We start from the raw sequence: 25,722 nt of genomic DNA on the forward strand, positions 1-25,722 counted from the left end.
GGTTAGCAGGCCGTCGAACTTTATGGACGGCTCGCCGCTCAATAATCGAACCAAGAGACCCGTCACGAAACCTGCAGTGGTGATCAAATTTTGAAGCAACCACGAGAGCTTGGATCCAAGTGCACTATTTAATGGCAAACGTGCCGGTATAAAGCGGAAGGAATCCGTCCAGCGTTTTTGCTGAAAATAAATACCTAACACAATGACAGCAAAAAAGATAAGTGCAAAACGTTGAGGAAATGGCAAAAACCATGTACCATGACGGCAATTGACACACGCACAATGTTTCTTAATACAGTGTTAAATAACGTGAGTAGCTTAGGACGCACACTGCCTCTTTTAAAAAGGGAATCGTGATTACCCTCCGTATTTTATGGACTGACGCATTTCTGCCATCGTTAAGGGAGAGTGCTCGGGGCGGAACTGCATGTACGGCCCCCTTGATTAGGCACACGCTCGCGGTGGTGTGGGTACGTTGACATAAAAGCGGTGGCCATGCACCGATGCAGCAATGTGGTAGGCCACTCAAAAAGTAAATTATTTCATGCGTAGCATTCTTTGCCGAGTCATCCCAAAGACAGGACCGTGTAACACCTTGCAATTCCCCCCCCCCCCCTCAAAAATGCAGATTTAGTTATAGTTCGATAAACGTTATAATAACGTAAATGCAGGTAATTGGTCGAACATCATCACCATCATCCTCATACGTAGCCTACGTAGGCCCACTGCAGGGCGAAGGCCTCTCCCACTGACTTCCGACGGCTCCTGTCCTGCGCCGCTAGAGTCCACTATGCCAACTAAATTTCCGTATTTCATCCCACCATCCTGCTATTGGCCTTCCCCTTCTTGCAGACCCATCTCTGGGTATCCGGTCTGTTACCATTATTGTCCGCCGGCTAACGGTTCGTCTAACTACATCGCCAGTATAAGCCCATTTCTAGTTCTTTACTTAAAGTACATATCATCTACTGGAGTTTTTTCCCTGATCCAGGGAGCTCGTTTCTGTCCCTAAGTGTTACTCCCATAATAGGGAGTTTTACAATATGGGAATCTGGCGTTGGGGGCCCCCAAGAAGTTAGGGAAACCCAAACGCAACGTGCTCGCGCGCGGCGAGTTTTAGAAGGGGGGCGCCCCCAACAATCCGTAACAGCTATATAGAGGAACTCTATCCGCAACCAGCTTGCGTTGCTCGGGTCAGCTCGGGTGATGGGAACTTTAGGTTTAGCATAATGGCGGATATTTGCTCGCCGCTCTCTATGCAACTGCGAATGACAATTCCTAATACCACTTTTTACCACACTATCACCCCCTTTCTCACGTGTGGAACTTTATTTAAGCTATAACGGCCGTTTGAGCGATCGGTGACCAAGACATCTGCGTAGCCTGTTTCGATACTTCCGCGCAGGTAGCGCCATCTCTCGGCCGCTCGGTGCACCGCGGCGACTGGGCGGACCTCCGCGGCCGGTCAGCGTAGGCTTAGCATCGCGGCAGATATCTGATCGACGCTTTTAAAATAAACCCTGATAACAATCCCTAGTACAATTTTTCACCACACTAACACCTACTTTTTCGCATGTGGAACTTCTTTTTAGCAATCATATTGATTCGGAAGAGCAGCAAAAAGCGGTTGCTACTGTGGTCTGCGCCGGTTTGAGCCGCTGAGTGTTGCTGAGCTGGCAGGCCCGGCTGGCGTGTGCGCGGACTGTTTCCGAAGGCAGAACACGCTTCACGATTGCCTGATTTATCTATTTCTTTCAAACGACGCGCGGAATCTGCAAATTCAGCTCAGCGATCGTCGTAGTTGATCGGGTGAGTCGAGGAACGAGCCGCAGCTTTCGCTTGAGCCATGGTAACGCGCAATCTCGCTGGCTGCGAGAGCGACGCAAGAACGGAAACTCCAACTTTGGGGCTCCCACTATTTTAGCAATATAGCGTACGCGCTAGACGCAAACCCAAAACCCCAAAGACGGCTTGGGTTCTGCGCATCCGCAGTGCGACGCCCAAAGACGATTGGGGGCCCCAGAGGGTTGGGGCCCCCCATTCTAAAACTCCCTCAATATTCATTCCATGGTCCGTTGAGCCGATGTAAGTTTGATTTTCAATTGTTTATTAAAGCACCAAGTTTCAGCTCCGTATGTCATCACCGGAAGAATGCATTGGTTGTATATTTTTGTCTTGAGTGATAGAGGTAACTTAAGTTTAATTATTTTGGAGTGCTTGCAAGGGGGTCGCAGCCCATGCCTATACTGCGTCGGATTTCTCTCGTGATTGGGCTCTGTACTAACCATTTTCCGAGGTAGTCCGAGGTGGTTCACGGTAGACGGTGGGTTCGGCATGCCTATTCAACATTACTTGAGATTTCATATCATCACTATCCTCCTCCTCCTCCTCCTCCTCCTCCTTATCATCATCAGCTTATCTACGACCACTGCAGGGCAAAGGCCTCTCCCATTCATCTCCAATTACCCCGGTCCTGCGCTAACTGCGACCAATTTATCCCCGCAAACTTCTTGATCTCATCAGCCCATGTAATTTTCTGCCACACCCTGCAACGCTTGCATTCTCTAGGGATACAATCTCGTACCCTTAATGACCAACGCTTATCTTGTCTTCGCCTTACATGCCGAGCCCACGTCCATTTCTTCTTAATTTCTACTATTATATCCTTAAAACGCTTTTGTTCCCTGACCCACTCTGGTCTCTCCTTGTCCCTTAATGTTACACCCATCATCTTCCGCCCCATTGCCAGTTGAGTCGTTCTCAATTTAAGTTGAACCCTCTTAGTGGCCTCCAATTTCCTGCCCCGTAGGTGAGTACCGGTAAGATGCAGGTGTCATTCAGTTGCTTCTTCAGGGACAATGGTAGGCTGCCATTCATTATCTGAGAATGTATGGCGTATGCACTCCACCCCAGTCTTATTCTTCTAATTAACTCGGTCTCATGGCAGGGATCCGGGGTCACAACCATGAAGCATGACGTTATATTTATTCAAGTTTATTTGTAGCCCTGCGGACATGGTTTCTGATTGTAGTTCCTCAAGCATTTCTGGCAGGTGTCTGCAGCCTAACACAGATATATTATGTCGTCTGCAAACCTCAAATGACTCAAGAATTTTCCGTTGATGCTTAATCCTGTGTTTTCCTAGTCACGCTTTCGGAATACCCCCTTAAGGAGTCAAAACACCGATTTTATGAGAAAATGCCAAGACTGTTCTGATTCACAAAAAGGGAGATACCAGGGACGTTAACAACTCCGACCCAGATAGCAGGCTGGGATTAGGAAAGGGTACTTACGATGGATCCCATGGATGTTGTCAATCAAGTGATAGAAAAAAACCGCAGAATACACTGAACCCATTTACAGGGCATTTATAGGCTATGAGGAAGCCTTTGATTCAGTACAAACTGCAACCATGGTAAAAGTATTAAAGGACCAAGGAATAGAAGAGACCTACATAAGACTTCTCGAGCTCTCACCCTGCATATTCCCCTTGTATCGAGACATAGTAGACTGCCCTGACCAGCTTGTCACCACAAGATCAGTGTTAACTGATGGGGCCCTGTATTCCGGGTTACACCCTTGGAATCTACCGTTTCTTTACCCCTTTCATCAAACTTCGAATATATCTTACTCATCAAACGCCTTTCTCGGTCTCTCTCTTGCACCCCATTTCTTAAGAACCGAACGTTCATTCAGGACACGAGGCCACAGAATATTCACTTTTAAGAACTGACACTGTGGCCTTCGCGCTCAAACTGAACAACACGCCACATAGAAATTCTTCATGCCCACATATAAAGCCGCGCAAGCGCAGAAGACCCCTGCCTTTACTGTGGCGCGGTGATTAAAAAGCTTTTGCAGCTGGTCTACCTCTCGCCACTGAACTTCTGTTCTACGAAAACATAAATGGTGAATGCAGCAACTCCGTTCAAAAATTCCCCCGTGGTCCCGAAGTAACGCTATCGCCTAATACTGTTACATATTAACGCTAAGCGCAGATGTCATCTGCGAATTTCGTTGTTATGAGTTCGTTTGGAACACTACCTACCTACCGACCTATCACCTACCGACTTGTTACGTATTCACCACCTACCGACTTGCCCGATGCCCAATGGCCACCTACGGACCTACTACCCACCCACATACCAACATACCCACATAACTACCTACCGACCGACCTATCCAACTACCCACATTCTCACTTACCGGCCGACCTACCCGCCCAACTACCTGCCCACCTAACTACCTACCCATCCATCCATTCACCCACCCATCTACATACCCATCTACCCACCCACCTATGCACCTGCCTGCCTACTCCCCCACCAGCCTACCGACCGAGTCCCCGGTTGGACTGGAAAGCTGGTCCTGCTTCTGCTTGAAGCACGATCATCAGCAGGCGAAAATAAAAACGCTCGACCTAGGACAGCTGCGCTGCTGATAACCGCCGCGCTACCTTCTGTCTAGGCAATGCACTCATGTGCGCAAGGTAGGAGGAAATGGAGTGTGCGGCGGCACCTTTGGCCGGCGTTCCCGTCTGGAGCAGAAACATGTCAGCAAGAACATTCTCCACGGCCTTGCACCGCGACGCAACAGTAACAAGAGATTCAGGTGTCTGTGTGGCAGCAGCATCCTCAGAAAGGTCGTCTGAGTCCAATCTGCAGATAACAGTGTAATCTAATAACTAACAAAATGTAAAACCTGGGAACCATATCACCCGGGATAACAGTAACCATTATTCGCAGTGTAAAACTGGAACGAGCACTTAGTGGTTTGAAATTAAGCATTATTATTTCGCAATATCAAGTCATGAGTAGCGCTTCTCTGCCATTCCTGTTGTGCCTGGCACGTGAGGTTCGCCCCTCATAGATTGTCCATGCAAATGCATGCATATCGACCATTTTTGTGCTGTTATCACCAGCTTAAAAAAAAGAGAAAGGATTAGATCCGATTTTAAATCTTCAATACTCACGAGTGCGTGACGAGCTACCTCCTGCGGTTTATTCACTCAGCTTATTCCAGTGCACGCACATTCAGGAGTATTTTGAGGACTGCCCAAATATTTCTGGCCGTCAAGGTTTACGATACGAATACACCTATATTCTGTGCAGTTGCGTCCAGAAGCCTCCAAATTAAGCGCCTAGCAACGACGTTGTTATTGCAAAATGCACTTGCAAACATGGTTTTGCTGCATGGAGGATTTCGTAAAATTCGAAGCATGATTTACGCTGTACGTAGGGACGCAGTATTTATAGTGTTGAAAGACCAAGGTCCGGAGTGAAGCTTATTGTACAGCTCTATTAGCTACAATGGCGAACACACGATGACGATCAACCTGCGCAGGAAGAAGATGATGAAGCACAGCCACACGGGCTAGCCCTGATAATTATATTCAAACAAAGCAAAGTGCTGGTACTGCCCATAATTCTCTCGCAGGGCTTATACTGATCACCACTTGCAAGATGGTAAACAACACTCGCAATAACCACTTAGTCGTATGTAATCGCTCACAAGCCGAGCTCATCTTACCGGCCAACACCCCGTACGCGTTCGTGTGCTCTGTCACGAAGAAAAGGCACATGAGCTGAGGGAAAAGCAGGACATAGGCGAGATCAGAGCTGAGACTCCACAGCGAGTAGACCGAGCGCACACTCAGCGCCACCACCGTGGACACCAGGACGACCAGGAACACAGTGACGCGAACCACCGCCGCCATCTCGTCAGAGCCAGCCTGCGAATGAACACGTGTTTTGCTTGCGTCGCTGTGCTAAAATCGGCAATTTTTTTAGGGAATGTCTGGGGGTGGGGAAGAGGGAGTATTTCCTGTGAAGGTAATATTCTGTACATGACAGAATACTCGGCATTTTGGCGGCAACGTCCTCTATAACCAGTGGATGAGGCAACACATGAAATGAAAGACAAATTTTTTTGTGAAATGCTGAGTAGTGCAATAATACATTTTATGCTGCTAATTGCACCTGTGGATTGCGGACGGTCGATTCTCACCAAGTTACTTCAAATTACAGACGCCTGCTTGTAGCTAAGCTTGCTGGATTGTGGTGTTTTAGAGCAGCCCGTCTCATGACAAATGTTTACTGCTAATATCCAGCCTATTTCCTGACTGTCCTAGCCTTTTGCCAAATATACTCTACCAAGGCGCACACCGTCGCATAAGGATGTTTAACAGAATAAGAAGGATTAAACATCCAACAGATCCGCCCTATCCCGCGCAAGAAACGCCAGAAACAAAATTTGCCATGCTCCAACGCGGTTAAACCAAGCTTGTCGAGCTATAGCACAGTTTTCGCCCCGACACTTTGCAGTGGGCGCCTAAAAAATTGCACCTGCAGACAAGTGAGCGGTTACAGATAACGACGGAGACATGGCTCGGCACCCTCTCCAATCTAGGCGCGAAGGCGCAGGGAACCTGGTACACTCACCGCCGGCTTTGTATCCTTTTAACATTTTATGTGCCCCTGCTCTCTCCTCCATCCACTTCTCTGCAGCCCCCCCCCCCCCCCCCCACCACTCTTAAAAAAAAAGAAAGAGCAAATGCATTCACTACACAACCACTTGATGCGCTGCCTTGACCTTGGTTGATTCTGAACATACGATTGACGGAAAAAAGCAGCCTTCTCGGTCTGCACCTGGAGTAACAGTGCGCTTATTAAAGATGTTAATAGCTTGATTGCATTTTATGGTTTCGTGCCTAGGAGAATTGAGTGGTTTAATTCATTTTGTATGGGCTGGAGGCATTATAAATAAATACAGCGTGGCTTCGCTGAAAGCAAAAACTCAAATTCATTACACTGGCATTAAAGACTAAACCCAATCATGTATCATGTGCTATATATAGCTCTTCGTAACTACTCGGTTGTACTTTAGCCAAAAACAGCTTCGAACTCTTGAAAATATTTTAAATTTCCAGCTACACGAATACGCTGGGGACGCCATAGACGAACCACCAAAACACACTCTGAGTGCGTTAACGGCCTATTTGTATTGACATCACACGATAAAATGGGACTAGACGACCCACTGCAATCTCACCGTTATGTTTCGTAGTGGTGTCTTTACTTGGCGTCCTCCAAACATATTAACAAAGTCATGTGGTGCCCTGAGAAAACCGCAAGGACTGGGCTGTAGAGTTAGCACTGCTTCTTTTTTTATACTGTCACGTATCCACAAGCATGTGAACCAACTTTCAATTTGTGACATCGCAGCCAAGACGACGACGACGACAAACGAGAGCTACCCGGAACGCATCATAATCACTGGCTTGCTCTGGCAGCTCGAGTGCTTCTCGGTCAAGAGCGTTCTTCTCCACAGCTTCTTGTATTAGCTTTTACTAAGTAAAGCTTACGAACACTCTCAAACGTGCATTTGCTGTACGCGTCACTGTTATGGTGGTGGGTACGACTGCCCGATGTCAAGGAGCCCTCCTGGAAGCCCGCTACGGCACTGCCCTGTTGAAACACCGGTCCATCGGAGCAGCCGCCGCCAAGTCGACCTGTCTCCAGAGTACGGGCTTCTCTGCGACGCGCCAAGACGCCAAGCACTTCAAGCGCAAGTAAGGGCGCAGACTTTTGCCTCTCAGGGACGTTCCAGCAACCGCGCACTCCTCCCATGTTTCGTGGTGAGGTCGTCGAAGATGCCGAAGACTGGCTACAGCAGTTTGAGCGCGTCCTATCATTTAGCCAGTGGGATTCTCGACAAAAAGTGTGAACAATGTACTTTTCGCTGGACGAGGGTGCTCAGACGTTGTTTGAAAACCGCAAGGCCCGCCTGACGTCGTGGGAGGAATTTCGCCATGACCTGCTAGAGTAGTTCGCCAGCAACGACCGCTGTGACAACGCTCAGCGCCTTTTGGAGTGTCGCATCAAAAAACCAATCGAGATGGTGGCGATGTTTGCAGAGGACATGGCACGCCTCTTCCGGTGAGCCGACCCTGAAATGTCAGAGCCGAAGAATGTACGGCCTCTAATGCATTGTGTGAAGGAACAACTGTTCGATGGCCTCGTAGGAAATCCACCAAGTACAGTGAAATATTTCATTAAGGAGGCCACAGCCATCGAGCGTTCTCTGCAGGAAAGATGCCGGCAGTATGACCGGGTTACCGGCGGTCCTCCAAGCGGTATCGCTGCAGCGACTGCATCCACTAACCGGTCACTGCGTGAGCTCGTGCGATCGATAGTTAGGGAGGATCTACAGCTGCACGGAATAGACTCTTCGCAGCCTTCGCATGCTTCTGTCGCCGACGTCGTGCGTCAGGAGATCCGGCAAGTCTTGGCCATTCCGGAGCAACAGCCACAGCAGCTCCAACCAAGCTATGTGTCGGTTTTCCGTCATTAGCCCCTGTACTGGCTATTCCAGGGCCTCAACAGGTGCCTCAGACCGATTTCTGACCTCAGGGAGTGCTCACCAGCCCGCATCCTCGTCCTCAAATGGACACTTCAGCTGGCGATAGGAGCGGAAGTCCGAATTCGGGTGCAAAAAATACAACCGGCCTCTTTTCCCTAAGGCAAAGCAGGCAATATCTACCGCCGCTGTCCGTATCTCGAAATTGGGCTTCCCGGATTCGCTTCCACGGCTCCGCGCCCTAACTTTGAGCAAAGACCCCCTACTATCGAGGAATGCCTTGCTGCGCGACGGGACCTTTAACCGAACCATTGACCATGTTCACCGTCCCCGCGAAGGGCGTTTCACCTAAACGTCGGAACTTCGGAGGGATACTGCGAGGCAGATCCCCAAGCCCTAGGCGGGAAAATAAAAGCAGCAACCTCTGGAGGGAGGGTTGCTCATAGCATACTTACGCAAGACCTTCAAAACCGCTGGACGTCTCTGACGGAAAGGGATACCACGAGTATGTCTTTCGCCGACGCTGGAAGCGCCGACTTCCTTATTTGTAAGATGGTATGAAGTGGTTTCTCTCATTGATACCGGTGGAGATGACTGTATAATTAGTCAGACCCTCGCCGATCGGTTAAAAAAGAGAAGATGCTGTAGTCTGGACTTCAGATTCAACCTGCTGGAGGCCATTTAATGACGCCAGTGGGAAAGTGCACAGCCAGAATCACCTTATGTGACGCTGATTTTGTCGGCAATTTCGTCGTCCTCGCGGAGTTCTGCAAGGACCTTATTGTAGGGATATACTTTTTGAGGTGGTACAACGCTGTGATCGACGTTGGTGAACGCCAAATAACATTGACGTCGAGCCACCACCTACCAGAACTCAGAGCATGCCGAGCGGTGTTGCGGGTAATTGACGAGGACGTGAACATACCACCGCGGTCCTGGATGCTAGCTTCAGCTCACTGCGACATGTTCAGCACTGTTGCCGGCATAGCCGAACGAATCGATGAACTTTTATTCCGCCGTGGCATCGCAGTTGCTCTGCCGTGTTGCACTTATTCGATGGCCATGCAGCATTGTTGCTTTCTAAGTTCAGCAATGAACGCCAACATGAAGCCAAAGGCACGACAGTTGCCTATTTCGTAGACATAGCAGATAGAGACGACTGCTTTGCGTTAGAGGCGCCGCACCTGGTAAAACCAGCTCCGATCCCATCATCGATGTCAACTCCAGCTTGCCTTTTATGTGAAGAATTAGCACTTCGCGCGCAGCCGACGACCTTCAAGGATGGTTTCTCTTTGACATCTGGCGTGCATCAAACTCCGCTTACAAAACATCGCATTATTGCTGATGATGCTGTGCGACCACTTCGTCAAAACCCGTATCGTGTCTGTTCGATGGAACGGAGAGCAATTAGCAGCCAAGTGGAGCGGATGTCGCGGGACAATGTCATCCAGCCATCTCAAAGCCCGTGAGCATTACGCGTCGTTTTGCTCAAAAAGAAGGACGGCACATTGCGATTTTGCATAGATTACAGAAGTCAATCAAGTCACAAAGAAGGACGTGTACCCGTTGCCCTGGATCGATTATCCCTCGACAGGCTTCGTCATGCCCGCAACGTTTCGTCGATGGATTCAAAGACCGGTTACTGGCAGATCGAGGTGGATGAGCGCGACCGCGAGAAAACAGCCTTCATAACGCCGGACGGACTTCATGAATTTAAAGCCCCTCCCTTTCGGCCTGTGTTCGGCACCGGCAACATTCCGACTAATGATGGACACTGATCTGTCCGGTCTCAAGTGGTAGACGTGTCTGGTATACCTTGACGACGTTAACGTGTTCTCGTCAACCTTTGCAGAACACCTGAAAAAGACCTGAAAAGCAGCTGGTCTAACCCTTAAAGCGAAAAAGTGTCATTTAGGGTACCAAGAACCCTGTTTCTTCAGCCACGTTGACAGCCACGCCAACATCAATCCCGATCCTTACAAAGTATCCGCCGTGTCTAATTTCCCGACGCTTGCCGACAAAAAGGCCTTACGGCGATTTTTAGGCGTATGCTCCTATTACCGGCGCTTCATCCAAACTTTTCCCACATCGCGGCTCCTCTAACAAGCCTCACCCGCAAGGATGTCGCCTCCGTTTGGACCACTGAGCAGCACGGTGCTTTCAAGAACCTGCGGCGTCGCTTATGTTGGGAATGAGCATCCCAGCGCCGCCCCCAGGTTGTGACTCGCATCCAGCTCGTCACCGAGGTTGGGAATCAGTCATTCCGACGCTGTCTCCGCTGTTAGGACTGGGCCCTCTCACCGCAGCCTCCACTGTTGCGACTGGCCATCCGAGCGCAGTCACCTGTGTCGCGTCGCTGCCTTGCTCCGTCCGCTATCGACGCGGCGCGGTGCGATGAAGTTATCCAGCCGACGAAAAGTTGAAGTAACATTTATATACAGTATGTACAGTCGGGATCAATGTGAAGGTGATCGCGGGAGCACCGACCGACCGCGAGGACAGCGCCTTAGCGTGACACTTTTTAGCACCAGCCACAACGAGATTATGCTAGGTTTGCTTCTCCGATGGCTGTTCCAGGCAGTGCGCGCACTGCTGTCAGAAACGATAAAGGCCACGCTTGTTTCTTTTTGTCTTGATCCTTTCATCGACCTACTTCACGCTGATGCGCAACTTTCTAAGGGCAACTATGCCGGCATGCCAGGGCATTGTTGTGTAAAAAATGCAATTTGCTTTCGGAATGCCGAGGCAACGCCGCCTGCCGAGGTATCTTCGGTGTTATCAGGTTGCCGAGGAATGAAACGCGGATACGTCGCCAAAAAGGAATGAAAAAAAAAACTGCGGCAGTTGGCCTTTCTAGGAGGGGGTGAGCGAATTCTATGCAACAGCCAAGAGGTGAGGGAGGGCAGCATAATCTTATCTTCGCGAATGAAAAAAAGTGCCACCGACGGCGCTCTGGTCTTGCTTGCTCGGTGCTCCCGCGATAACCTTCAAATTGAGCCTGACTGTACAGGGTAAGCACAAACGCGACAGCACCCTTTCACTCGGTGCCTCCGGATAGTGCCGCCGGAGAGAAGCCGCGAGGAATGCCGACGATGAGAGCCTCCGGGCTTCTTTTATACCGCGGAAGTTCGTTGTGGCGCCGAGAAGTTCGAATAGCTCCAATCAGGGCTCTCTCCGCCTGAAGTTTGAATTCCGAAGAATGGTAGCGAAGCAGTGAGTCAGCTGCGCCTCCAATGGGGAAAGGGAAGGCGATGCTCCCGCCGTCTCCGTGACCTCGCTTCCAGGCGTAGCGACATGCCCTTATTTGGTCGTTCTCAGATTCGGGATTCGGCCGCGCCGCAGCGATGAAAGGGAGAGGCGCCTTGGTGGTTTGGACGAGGCGTGACTCAGCCTCGCTGTCGGCGCGTCGCCTCATGCAACGCATTTGGGCCAGGCGCTCTGGCACAGCACTTAAAAGTGCCGCCTGTGCTCGCCCCTTTCAATGAAGATGCGGCCACAAAAATCAATACAGACGCCAGCAGCGCTCGTGTTGGAGCAGTGCTGACTCAATGGCAAGAAGGCGCGGAGAGAGTTGTCGCTTACGCAAGCCGAACACTCTCCCGCGCGGAGACTAACTATTCAGATGCAGAATGCCTGGATGTTGTGTTGGCAGTCTTGAAATTTAGGGCGCACCTCTACGGTTGCCCATTTCGAGACGTTAGCGACCACCACTCCCTTTGTTGGTTGGCCAGTTTGAAAAACCTTACTGGTTGCCTAGCCCGCTGGAGCTATCGACTTCAGGAGTGCTATATGACGGTTGTCTTTGGGTCAATAAAAACCACATTCTGACGCCGACTGCCTGTCTAGGGTACGCGTCGAGTGCCCGAAACCGGAAGATGATGACGACGCGGCGTTTCGTGGTGCCATCGACGCCATAACTTTGTCCGATCAGAAAAGGCAAGACGTCGAGTTGCAGCCACTTCTAATTTTCTAGAATGGCGAACTACGCACAAGCAAAAGCTGTTAATACATAGACTCCAGTTTCTTTCTGAGAAACGTCAACAAGCGAAACTTCGCCCCTAACTGAAGAGGCTATCTTCTCGTTGTTCTCTTGAGCCTTAGACATGAAATACTAGAGGACTGCCACGACCACCCAACCGCTGGTAACCAGGATTATGCACGTACGATGTCCCGAATTAAACAGAACTACTACTGGCCCAAACTTTCTTCTACAGTGAAGAAATGCATTCGCACCTGCCGTGACTGTCAGCGACGTCAAACACCGCCGGGACAGCCAGCCGGTTTACTTCAACCAGTTCAAATACCAAAAACACGGTCACAACAAATCGGCATGGATTTCTTGGACCCCTTTCCTACGTCTCATGCCGGCAACAAGTTGATACTGGTCGCTACCGACTACCTTACACGATACGCCGAAATGAAAGCCCTGCCGCGCTGCACAGCTCTTGACATCTTGACATTGCCCACTTTTTCATCCAAAGCATTGTTTTGCGCCCTGGTGCTCCGGCAGTTGTGATTATAGACAGGGGTACCGCATTCAACACAGATTTGGTGTGCTCGGTCATGAAGCTCACTGGTACATCCCACCAAAGCTCGGCAGTTTACCATCCGCAGACAAGCGGACTATCCGAAAGGTTAAACAAAACACTTGCAGACATGCTGATCATGTACGTCGACGAGCAACACAAGAGGTGGGACGAAGTTCTACCATACGTGACTTTTGCCTACAATAAGGCCAGGCAAGAAACCACGCGCATGAAACTATTCTCTCTTCTGTACGGTTGCGAGGCCACCACAATGTTAGATCCCATGCTCTCTAACGGCGGTGGGGGTGACGCCACGTCTGTGCAGGAGTTCGCCCAGCGCGCGGAATAGGCGCGTCAGCTTGGAAGACATCGAATCAGGCAACAACAGCTGCATGATGCGGCTGTTTACAATGTTCGCCACAGGCACGCCGCTTTCCAGCCTGGTGAAAACGTGGGGGTATGGAGCCCGATCAGACGTCGAGGGCTACGCCAGAAGCTCATGAAGCGCTACTTCAGGCCCTACAGAGTACTACAGCAACTTTGCGATTTCCCGTATGCAGTTACTCCGGCGGACAGCGTTTCCAGAATGCGCCGTCGTCGTCGGCCTGAGATCGTCCCATAGTCCGCATGAAGCCGTTCCTTGCGAAAACGTGAAGGGTTGAAAATGAATTTCTGCTCATTTCCGCCTTAACATCGGGACGTTGCTTCTTTTGGATGGGAGGTAAACTGTCACGTATCCACAAGCATGTGACCGAACTTCTAATTTGTGACATTTCAGCCAAGACGACGACGACGACGAACGAGTGCTACCCGGAACGCATCATCATCAATGGCTTCCTCTGGAAGCACGAGTGCTTCTCGGTCAGCAGCGTTCTTCTCCGCCGTTTCTTGTATTAGCTTCTAAGTAAAGCTTATAAACCCCCAAAACGCCCATTTGCTGTACGCGTCAATATTCAGAATATTTGTTTTAAGTTAGCGATAAAATTGCTGCCATTGCAATAGGAGCAAAGCAGCCTCCTTAATAAACCAAACTTGTTTCAATGTTTATGTTCAAACTTTCCGCCGAAGCGGCCCTAACACTTAGGACGGAATCGAAACATGGCTGCTACTTTGTAAATAGTAACATTTTTTAACGCAAAAAAGGACGTTTAGAGCTAGTCGTAACTCACACGAAACGTGCTTAATTCGTCCTAAAAGCCCCAGATTTTCGCTCTAACGAAAACTAAACCAGGTTCCACACAGTGTGAAATTAGCTGAAGCAGTGGAGCTATGGTTCTCTGGTGTCGTCTCGAGCCTCACCGGGCGCTCGCCCGAGAGAAGCAGGTCCGTCGCCTAGCAAATGTTACGGTTAAACCCCCAAAGAAATCGGCAGCTAAACGTCAGTGGTGGCAAGCTCTCCAGCGGAAGGTAGAGAAACCCGCTCCTGCGAGACCAATGTGACGTCTACGGTGCCACTGGAAACCGGTTTCTGCGAAGCCGCCGGCGGGGTGTGGGAATCTGCTCCTACCCCTTACGACGCACGGCCTCCGGCAGACGGACGAGAGGCTCGACGTACAACAGCGCCGCCGTTAACAACAAATCGTCAGGTCTTACGGTTGGTCTCAGCATGCTCAAGTAAAGGTTCCTCGTAAGCAGCGAGGCTATGCTGAGCGCCGACGAGTCCACGGACGACATGACGGCACCAGAAATGGCAGCCAGGCCCAGAACGGACACCAGGTGGTTAGTCAAGTAGCGCAGGCTGTAAGGGAGCACTTCGTGCTGGTTCTCGGGAGACAGCCGGAACGGGCCTGGATAGCCTGCTGTGGTGAAGTCTGTCGTGGGATAGAGCAACGTCACAGCCATTACTGGGCGGGCGTAAGCTTGTGTCGTTTCTCTGTCCACTAGCTTTATTAGGCCCGCCAGTTGCTCGCACCCGTACAGTTTCGCACGCAGCAGTACTTGGGGCTAGTGATGAATTTTCCAGAAAAAAGGCGTTGAGTGCGTATTTAGAACTATGGAACCTTAATGAAGAAACCAGTTTTGGTTGTTACCTTTTACGATATTGGCAAATAGGTAAAATGCAGTTGCGGTATCACCAAGGCTTTCCTCCTCAAGACGTGAAGTGTCGTAAGGTTAAAGGAGCCATGAAGAGAAAATACAACTTCGTTTAATTTGAAAGAACTAGGATTCAGTATGTCACTCAGCTCCATTAGAGCCGCAAAATATGTTTTTTAACGAAAAAAAAGCAAGAAGTATTTAAAACTTTCAAATTTTGCGCCACAGTGACGTGTTATGAGCAAGAATGACGTCATACGGGCCCACAATAAAACATAATTTTCAGTGCCTTAACTGCACCTTAACGTTCAAGTGATGCGGTCAAATGAAACTAGAGGCCGGATTACAGACGTCCAGTCATGTGCCGTCGCGACAGGTCAGTTAGGCGGCCGCCAATCGCACAAACAAGGTTCCGTGACGTCATAGATAAGTTGCGGGAAATTGGCTAGGGGGTCGCGACTGCTTCAAACGTTTTCCTTAATATCTCCGTTATTTTTTCGAAGATTGCGATGATATTGGGATCATTGTTATCAGGACTAAGCAGTCTTTCTAATAAACCCAACTTGTATTTTGTCTTCATGGCTCCTTTAACAAACCAATCATTGTCCCCAACTTGTCTCCAGAGCACGTCACCGTGGAGCAGACTCGCAAAGGGTCGGATATAGCTGAAACATCGGCGCCATGATGAAAGTTGCCCGCAACTGAACGGGCGATGTCTCATCCCGGATACGACTTATGAACATGGGTGAAACCCCAGTCAACAACGCGGGCGAGTGGCGCAGTCATAAGTAACCATGTTTGAAGTAAACTGAGTATTTGTAAACTGCTTAAGCGTTTTCGCAATAGACTGAACAGTTGTTCTGCTGGCTGGTACTATTGCTCAAGCTTGCCTACGTCTCTCTCACATAGCCCCTAACGAGAGATATGTGAAGCTGAACATCCTTCCTTGGCGAGGCAAATAACAAAAAGATTAAAATGGTACTTTAAACCTGAGCACCTTCATACCGGGAACTTCGAGTAGTCGGAAAATAAAACCAACCAATCTTTTATTCTTAAAGTGTAAAAATAATACGTGAGAAGGAGTGATACAGCGCGTCGCTAAATCATCACGAAATTTGATTTATTTCCTGCAATAAACATCGTGGATAACGTTGTTTCGCCAATTGGATAATGTCGCTTAGTGCAGAAGCGTTCAACAGTTAAGTTGGCAGTTTAAGCTCTGGGTAGATTAGAAGTTACGAAAAGAAATCGGAGCACTAGACCGGAAATACGGAGCGCCTTTTATGTACAAGTCTCACCAGCGCTGGCGCGCCGTTTCCTTTTGTGGCCTAGTATGGAAAGTGCCCGACTCACCCTGCGGCCGCACGTTCGAATCCCGCGCGTGGTAACCTTTTCGTTTTTTTTTTTTGCTTGAGGGGTTATGTGGCGTTTGGTACGAAAAACAACGGAAGATTACAAACATAACTTTAAAAAAGCCGAACCTCAGCAGGAAAACAGAGTTCAAATCGGCCGTAGGTCTGAATTCTGCTACAATGGTTGCCAGACAGCTGAAGCGGTCGCGCCACCGTTCACGTGTATAGAAAACTATATATGGCAACCAAAAAAAATTACATGGTATTAAAATAGCCTATTCAAAGCTTTACAAAATAATACACAGAAAGAGCATAGAACTGTCCATTCTTGTTTACATGACGCCGACCTATATTATCGCATAGGCGCTTGCGATGCGCCTCAAAACGAGCAATTCACGGGCGTCTCATAAATTACAGAAGCAATAAATCGCGAAAATCTTACGGATTTATGTTTTTATAAGGTTGCTCAAGCAGATAAAATTAGCAAAAGAAAATGCATCTTCTCTTCACGACTCCTTAAATTGGATCAAACAAGCTTCATTAGTGTTAACGCAGACATTGTATACATACACGAGTGACGGTAGATTGACGTCAATGTAAAACCCATACACGCAGAGTTATCAGAAAGGCAAATCTTGGTATCCGACAGTGGAAAGAACGATCATTAGGGGATCATGAACTTCTGGAGCTAGTATTGTAACCGTTAAACCAAATTTGTTGCTGCTACGCTGGTGCGACGAGACATCTGGTATCGGAAACTTCGCTATGCTACCAAACACCATCGCAGACGGACAAAATTACCCCCGCTTTGGTGGTGCTTTTGGATTGCGGCGGCAAGATTAAGCCAAAGGGGGTGGTTCGTGACTGGACGCGGCTGGTGTGGTATGATTGTTTAGACCAGGGGTCAGCAATGTGCGGCCCGGCCTGCGGGGCAGTATTGTGCGGCCTCCACCACGTCGTCAGAACTTTACACTGTACCTGTCGCTTCCTATCTGAAGGCCCAAACGCCTGTTCTCACCTCAAATGGGGTTAGTCCGGAAACAAGAACCGAGAATTGATCGCTTCCAGGTGGCATTGTCCCCCAACTTCACCCTTAGTGATATTTTTGTCAATCATTGTGAAATATTAATGTCAATTTGCTGAATTTTTTTGTCTTTTCCTGCGAAGCCGTCCTCCGCTCTGATACGATTTGCCCTCCGGCCCTGCATCGCGTCGGCTTCATGCAACTCGGCGAACAATCTCAAAAGTTTGACGACCCCTCTAACGCTAACATTGCGGTATCTTCAAACGCTAACATCTGTGTTCATGTGCTACCTGCCACAACTAGCGACTACCACCACCTGTACCTGTTCTTTCTTGTATCTGACGTTTCACCATTATCTTCTGCGCAGACGCGTTTATCTATCTATTCTCTCGAATAAGCAGTAGGTAAAGGCAAAACAAAAATGATAACAGGAGCTATTGGATTACAGAACATGAAGGACCCAGGAATTAGTGCGAAACATTGGCGTGTGTTTTGCTTTCAGTTTTGTTAAGGAGTTTTCCTGCAGCTGGTCACACGACGACAATTTTGAGCAGTCCCACGCCGACAAACGCATTGAAACCCGATTATTCCCCTTCCCCCTTAGAACCTTCTCTAGTCACGACAATCATGACTGCAGTGCGAAAACTACATTTCAGCGGCAGGTGGCTCCCAAGAAATAAGACATGGAACCGTGTTATCAATGTCAGGAGCTTGCTGATTCGGCAAGTTCGAAAAAAAATCATAATCCCTACCACACAAGTCCTAACCGAAAACTTTAAAGAGAGAAAAAAGTCATCAATGTATGCCAAAGAATTACGATGGGTTCGAATTATCGCAAATTCTATCAGAAAATGATTTGTTCGTTTATTTATTTATTTATTTATTTATTTATTTATTTATTTATTTGTTATTTATTTATTGCGATACATGACCCGCCGCACAACCAAAGCGAGTCCAAGTGAAAACAATCCTGTGAGCGCACTCAGTTATTATAATAAATACACGGCTGATTTTTGTATCCTTTCCTATTATACGAACATATGAGCTCTCCTGTCGTGTAAGCCGCTCATTGGTTGGTTGACTCCCGCACATTAGGATCACAGCTACAGAACATTTCTCGACTGTACCTCTAATAAGCCACACTTACAGTGTTTACACCGCTGCTCCCATTCCAGTCCAGCTGGGTTATCGAAATCTCTTGTATCCCGCCTATTCTAGGTAGTACGTGTGACTTCGACCCTGTAAACTTTCTTTCCTGCGCAACTCCCTCCCATATCTGCCCCGTCCTGTACAGGTAGTGTTCCGTATAGTTCCAGTCCTGTAACACTGGCCTCTTTCATACACTAACGCGCTTAGGGGCTTCCCGACAAGGACACGTCTTCCCCGCTCCCACCCAACTAAAAAAAAAGGAAACCCAGTTCCAACCGACGTGAAATCTGCTGAAACAGCGAAGCTTGTGTGTTAGGTCTAACGTCAATGGGCGGTCACCCGAGAATGGCATCGCCGCCGCATCGCAAATTTCACAATTCGCGCAAAGGAAGCGTGAGTGAGAGGAACCAGCCCTGCGAAATGTGTCTGGGAACCGGTTTCTGCGAGGCCGGCGGCGGCTGTTGTTCAGGTGCCGGGATTCCAGCGCCGCCGTACAGGGTGAGGGCCCCCTTTGAACAGTCCCGTGCCGCCGCTATTGGGTCAAAGTGTTCAACGAGTGGTTCTTTTCGTTTCCCACAACACCCAGCAGCGTAAAATAGATAAGATGATTTAAGCTCCGCGAGTAAACCGGGTTGCGGAAAAAATTGTAGTATGGTCTTGCCACAGTAACATGCTGCGGCGGCGAGCGAGAGGCCTAAAATGGTGGCGCAACGTCTACGTGTCTCCCATAGAGTTTCTCAATATCACCTAGAGTGTAGAGTCGGTGCGATCGCACGCCGGCATGGGAATTGTGGGTACAGTGGGAATCGGATTGGTTGCATGTGGCTAGTGAAAAGGGCTATGGATTCGGCTTCTCGGCTTTGAGGTGTCTGTTAGTTCTGTTTACGGTAAGCTCTTCCGTTTTCGGGATGGCACTTTCTGGCATTCAATGCCTATGACAGATATGTCTAAATAACAGCGTGATTAGCACTTAACTCATGTGCTCGCGTTAGCGGGAAGTTTAAGATGAAGGAGTGACCACATGCAGAGACGGCGACAAGCGACGCGGAAAAATTAACTCAAAACGTACAAAAACAGAGCGTACTAGGCGACTGCGACAAGCGAAAAAAAATTTATACCATCTTCCCGCGAGGGGAACCATGTGGTACATGCAACGCATCGGGGGTTGCCGTTGCGTTTCCGTTGTGTTAGCGATGTCAGCGTGTGGATTGCTGTTGTTGTGTATCCTATTTACGCAGCATGTTCACCCCCGATGCGTCGCATCTACCCCATGGTTCCCCTCGCGGGAAGTTGGTGTAAATTTTTAACCGAGCGAAAGCTGCGCGCTAACGCATAGCTGGCACGGCGACGGGAGCGAGCGCAGCCGCGCGCAAGCTTTGCGCTGACCGCGCTGACGCACAGATGGCGCTGCGGTGAGAGCGGCGGAGCGCGCAGCTGCCGCGGCGAGGAGAATGGGGGAGAGATGCGGACTACGCCGCGACAACGACGCGGGACAAGGCGAGGTAAAGAGACGCGTTGCATCTAAAAACTAATACACTGCCGCCAATGTCCTCTGTCGTCGTCGCTACAGTTCACTTGTGGGCTGCTTCTGGCCGGCAAGAACGAGCGAGGGTCCAAGCGGCCTGTTATAGCGCTTTATACCGCTTGCCGCTGTCACTCACACTACAGTCACTAAATAAGCTACGCTAGCCAACACTATCCGGTTTCTGTACCCATTGTGAAGCATGCATTGCCTTGGGCAGGCGCAATGAGGCAACACACATAGCGACTGGACAAGCCAGTATTTATTTGCAATTTAAAGCATTCATGTAATTTCAAAATGCTTTGCGCGCGTGCTTGAAGACTTACGCGGTAATAAGCTTCGCCTTAGCTTTATCTGTATCTGCTAGGACAAAGCAAATAAATACGACGCGATTACATCTGTCTTGCATCTCTATGTTGGATCTGCTTCGCCCGCCAAAGCGCGTAGCATACGATAATAAAACTGCATTGAGAGGAAGCAAGAACACAGTTTAAGACAATCTAAATATTGTTTTTCCAACTAAATATTACAGAAAATCAAAGAAAGCATCACCCTATTTCGCCTATGTAATTAAAAATATATCCGGGATGGCCTGCTGTATCTGGCGGAGTTACCCAAAGGAAGGACTTCTGCTTTTTTCTATGTAACCCGCAAATTTGTTTTGCAACATAAGCCCTCCAACACAGTGTCTCATACAAAATAAAATTTCTTTATAGCGGAACTTTTGGCAGCAATTTTTTTTAATAAAAGGTCAATTTGTATAGCCACAAAGTCGTTGCCTGCAATGCTACGCCGAACTTCCGGCCGAACTACATGGTATGGCGGTACCCATGGTGACGTGGAGCGCTTTCGCAGAATCACGTTGACGCTTCCGCCACATTCCACTCTAGGTAAGCTAGTGAGAAAACTCTATACCTGTCTCCACCCTGTACGGCGTACGCCCGTGAAACGAGGGACCCTACCGACGGCGAGATCACTTCGCCCTCTATCATTGGGTCTGGGAGTCTGCTCCTACCCCTACGTGACGCCCGACCTACAGTAGACCTACAGAAAGACGTGACCTACAACAGCTGCCCTGTTATAAGAACGTGAAAGCTTAAGGGGGCACTGCATGCAACCAGAGAGCTGGGTTCAAACCAGTCTCACTTTACCATACCCATTTTAGTGTTTATTAGGCGCCGAAAGATTTCTTAATTGCTAAGAAATGGCAAATGAAACGCTGATCAAGTGTGACGCAAACAGCCAATGCCGTCGCTGTTTCCGGCGCGATAAAGTGGAAGCAAGCGATGCAGCGGTGTTGTATAGCGACATAGAAGCAGCCGAATACACAATAACATGTACCGAACAGTTTGTTAAGTCTAGCTTTAATTACAGCCACTAAGTTAAATCACTTGTGCTTTCCCAAAACCTCAGGTCCTTTGCAGCACTGGATGAGTCACGAAAATGTTCCTTTATGGTATCGGTGATCAGTGTTGAAGCTTTGTCGAAGAAAAAGATGATAGTCGACTTCCGCTCCTGCCAAGTAAATGCCTCCCTTCTCTTTCCCGCTCACCTTTCATGCTGCTTCTGTCCCGTCTCATTCCTCCCAAGATAACATGCTTGAGGTTTGCTCAAGTCAAATATACCCCGTTTTCTTGCTCCCCGTCGATTGCCTCGATGCTAGCGCGGCCGTGCGGCAGAGACGGGCGTGAATCGAGGCACCCTACGTCAATGTTTATAGAACCATGTTGCCCTACCCCACGAAAATTCTCAGCGGAACGTGGATCCTATCTAGTGGAACCTTTAGTTACTATTACCTAGCGTTTTCTAATTGCCACCAGGAGCTAGAGCAGTGCGGCCAATGGCAGGCGATGGTTTTCTACAGTTGACGTAGTAGTATTTCATTTGCTATCGCAAAAACCAAGTGTCTACAATTTTTTAATTAGGGAACACTGCAAATGTAGTTTATGTACTGATTTTCTGCCTTATAGTTGCCTAGTGTCTTGTTTTTGTTCAACACTGTTGACAAGTATGAACATTCACACCGGACTTGGACGTTTATATTTGGCTATGGGTATATAAGACTCTTGCGCAGCTTCTGTTTCACTTAAGCCGGCTAGCTGAACAGATACAGACATACAGACAGACCAAATTTCTGCCTTTAGGCAGCCCAAGAAAGACTATCGTCATTAAAATATATGTTCCGTTTGAGGCCCAACGAATTTCGGCATCTAAGCAACCTCTCGTCGGTAGCTCGCACGCTTGCTCAAAGAGCAGTACCGCCGCCCCAAGTATGAACGAGTAGCGCCTTCCACCGGCAGCCAGGAAAGACCGACGATTTAGCCACTTCCGGTGCAAGCCAATGGCGGCAGCACACTTCTTAACGTTTTCGCTATCATCTGCCTTATTTTTAAAAGAAGCTCCTCGTAGGAGTCATACGGCGTGTTCTAGGTGAGTTATTCTATCGATCCAGAGCAGCGCGTATTTTGGCTCCAGTGTCCTTTTTATTTATTTATATTTATTTAGGATAAATAATAAATCGTAGCACCATCCACAGGCAGTGAGGAAAGATGTTGCGCACCTCAGACGATTTAGCCACTTCCGGGTACAAGTTGGCGCTATAGCCAGTGGCGGTGGCACACTTCATGTTTTCGCAATTTCCTACCCTATTTATACAAGAACCTCCCCGTAGGAGTGGTAGCTCTGTGTTCTCCCTGAGCTATACACATCCTGAGCAACGCGCATTTTCACTTCAGTGTCCTTTTAACGCCGCGCCGGTTAATTCAAAACACACAACGGGGAAGTAGCTTGTCCAAAGCCGCTGTGTAGAATGTACAGCTTTTGTAAACCGGAAGGTTACAGGTCGCATGAAATTTAATGTACATTCTTACGTCTGGAGCGAGGCTGAAACTTTTTACACTGGAAAGGTATAGAGAAAAAGCCTGTTTTTGTGACTGCCATAAAACAGTTTTGTCACAGTAAAGGTTAAGCTTTTTCTTTGATCATTTTTTTTTGGTTCAGAAGGTTTTGATTTGGGCTACAAAACATTCCCAAATACTCTACGTACAGGTTTTGCTTTCAATCAAGTGAGGAATGCCCTTCAAAACACTCTGAAAGAGTGGAAAAACGTGTGTTCTCTTCGCCACATGTGTGGCGCAGCGTTGGTTGATCTGCCCGTAAAAAACAGTCATTGACTGTAAGTACATTATACATGCCAGAAGGTCTAGAGGAGGTGGGAACAAACCGGACTTCCGAAGATCGCGTTAGCAGGAAGCCTTTTGAAACCACATTTCATGTTCTCCGCCCCCCCCCCCCCCCCCCCCCCCCTAGCAGGCGAGGATAAATATATCTGACACAGCGGGGTTCTGTGTAACGCGGCGGCGTTTTCGATGAGCGAACTAAAATACTAAAATAGGTGGCCGTCCAACAAATCTGACTTGTCGTGCAGTTTCAGCGTATTGTGTGGTGTGGCCACCAGGACTTGGTTCAGAGTGGCTGGAAGTCATAGTAGGGGTCATCATGGTAGGTGGGTCACACAATGACATAGTAGAGAATCCCTAGTAGAGCCACCTACCTACGGTGAGAGCCATTGACAGAGGCTAATCGAGCCAGACAAAGCTTTAAAAAATGCGGCCTTCGTTTCTTCTTGGCGTCGGCAGACAGCAGTGGCCGCAAGATTTTTCAGTCCATTCATGCGTTCCTGAGAAGGGCACGTTTTCTATGTGCTTCTTAATGGAGCAAGCGAAAAGGCGGCCGAATAATATGTAACGGAGCAATCTACCTGGTTCAACCTAGTTTTCTAGTTCAAACAACGCGCTGCAAAAACCACTGGCCGACGTAAAGTGGGGCGCACATTCTCAAGTATTAGAGCCCCATTTTTGAATGCAAAATTCTAGAGAAAGTTGTTGTTTTGTATGTTTTTCACAATTTTCACAACGACTTTTAAAAATAGGTGCATACACAAACACTATTTAGCTTCAAGTTTCTCTTTGGAGTGCAGTTTGCTCATCGCCTGTAAATTGCACTGGGAAGTGAGCACACATTAGGAAAAAAAGAAAATTTGCCATCGGAAAACATTCGGCAGTTGAATTAACTTCAGTTTTTAGGGTGGAGAAACGGCAGTATGGTGGACAAAGGACAAAGACGGCCAGAACCCGAAAAATTTTAAGATGCTTTGTTTATGTGGTAGCGGGAAAATTATGGCACTGAAAGAAACTGTTGGAGAAATGCCATACATGGCGCGTGGAAGTGATGTAAAATAGGGAGAGAAAACTCATCATGGGGAATTTAATGGTACAACATGTCAGCGAAAAGAAATTGGGCTGCTATTCTGCAATTCGGCAAAAAATCTAGACTCATCTTTTGCACAGGAGATATTGTGGGAATTAAATTGTACAAGTTTTTCTATTGCTACCAAGCGAACCGGGAGCCTGCATACAACATTGAGTGCATGGTTTAAAAAAATGCGCACAATATTGGGTGCATGATGTAAAAAAATGTTAGTTATAATATGATTCATGAAGCACAGAGTTCTGTTGCGGTTCTGATGTTCTGAAGGGTATGAAAGACAAACCTACGTAGAGCAACAGAACTCGGCTTCACAAAGTAGGTGGAAACGGTGCATGTATATTTCTTCAGCGTTTTTGCAACATAGAAGCACTAAATACATGCAGGGCAGTTTGGCAGTCGTCGGGTCAATTTTTCGGCCATCCTCATGACGGATTTTTAGGCAAACGCCCATTCTGTTCCTTGATTGAGCATGAACTAGATGCGAAATTAGTATAATACCTATAACTGCCTATTTTAAAAATAGGTGCATACACAAACACTATTTAGCTTCAAGTATCTCTTTGGAGTGCAGTTTGAGATTGTTATTCAGGTTACTGGGCAGCATTCACTGTTCGGAACTCTATCTGGTTAAACCTAGTTTTGTAGTTCAACCAACGCGCTGCAAAAACCACTGACCGACGTAAAGTGGGGCGCCCATTCTCAAGGATTAGAGCCCCATTCTTGGATCCCAAATCCTAGAGAAAGTTGTAGTTTTGTATGTTTTTCACAATTTTCACAATGACTGTTATTCGATTACGTTCTGCGAGCTCTCGAAACAGATTTCATCAAACACGTGCAGCTGCATCTTTGTTTATGCCAGCATACTCAATTCCACCTATTCTCAACGCAATGTTTGGGTATCCAACCAACTTCAGATCATTCCATTGAAGCTCCAAGGGCGAAACATCAATGCTCAGCACAATGTCCTAAAGCCGACGGGCTCTCGAGCACGCCTTTCCATTAAAAATATCTTGTGCTACTAAACACCTTTTAAATAGATGCTCTTCAAATCTGTGAAAGTGTATTTGGCAGAGACTGAAACATCTTGCCTGTACAATTGCTTTAGTTCTACTTAAAAGTCGCCATGTAACATATGTTAATTACTTCATAAATCGTCGTCTCGCTTGCGTTTATTATTTGTGTCTGCTTCTTTTGCCGTCAGTAAACCGCGCCAAGCAGACATATGGTACAGCTTTTTTGAATCAGGATTCCAAAATCTTAAGTTTGTTTTTCATGCCTCCGTCACCATATGCGACGCTCAAGTAAGGGACAGTGCCCATTGAACCTGCAAGTGGGCAGTGCGCTTGTTGACTTAAGGTAATGGATCTTCATTAGTCCTGCAGTTTTATAGGACAATTTAAGGACTATGTTCAACTGCTGGCGCCATTGTGCCACCATAAAAATAACATTTTTGGTTTTCCAGTCGTAGATGCAGGTGGCACGCGTCTT

The sequence above is a fragment of the Haemaphysalis longicornis genome, unplaced genomic scaffold, assembly GCF_048455015.1.
Source record: "Haemaphysalis longicornis isolate Haplotype H1 unplaced genomic scaffold, Haemaphysalis longicornis Haplotype H1 scaffold_2, whole genome shotgun sequence".
NCBI lineage: Eukaryota > Metazoa > Arthropoda > Arachnida > Ixodida > Ixodidae > Haemaphysalis > Haemaphysalis longicornis.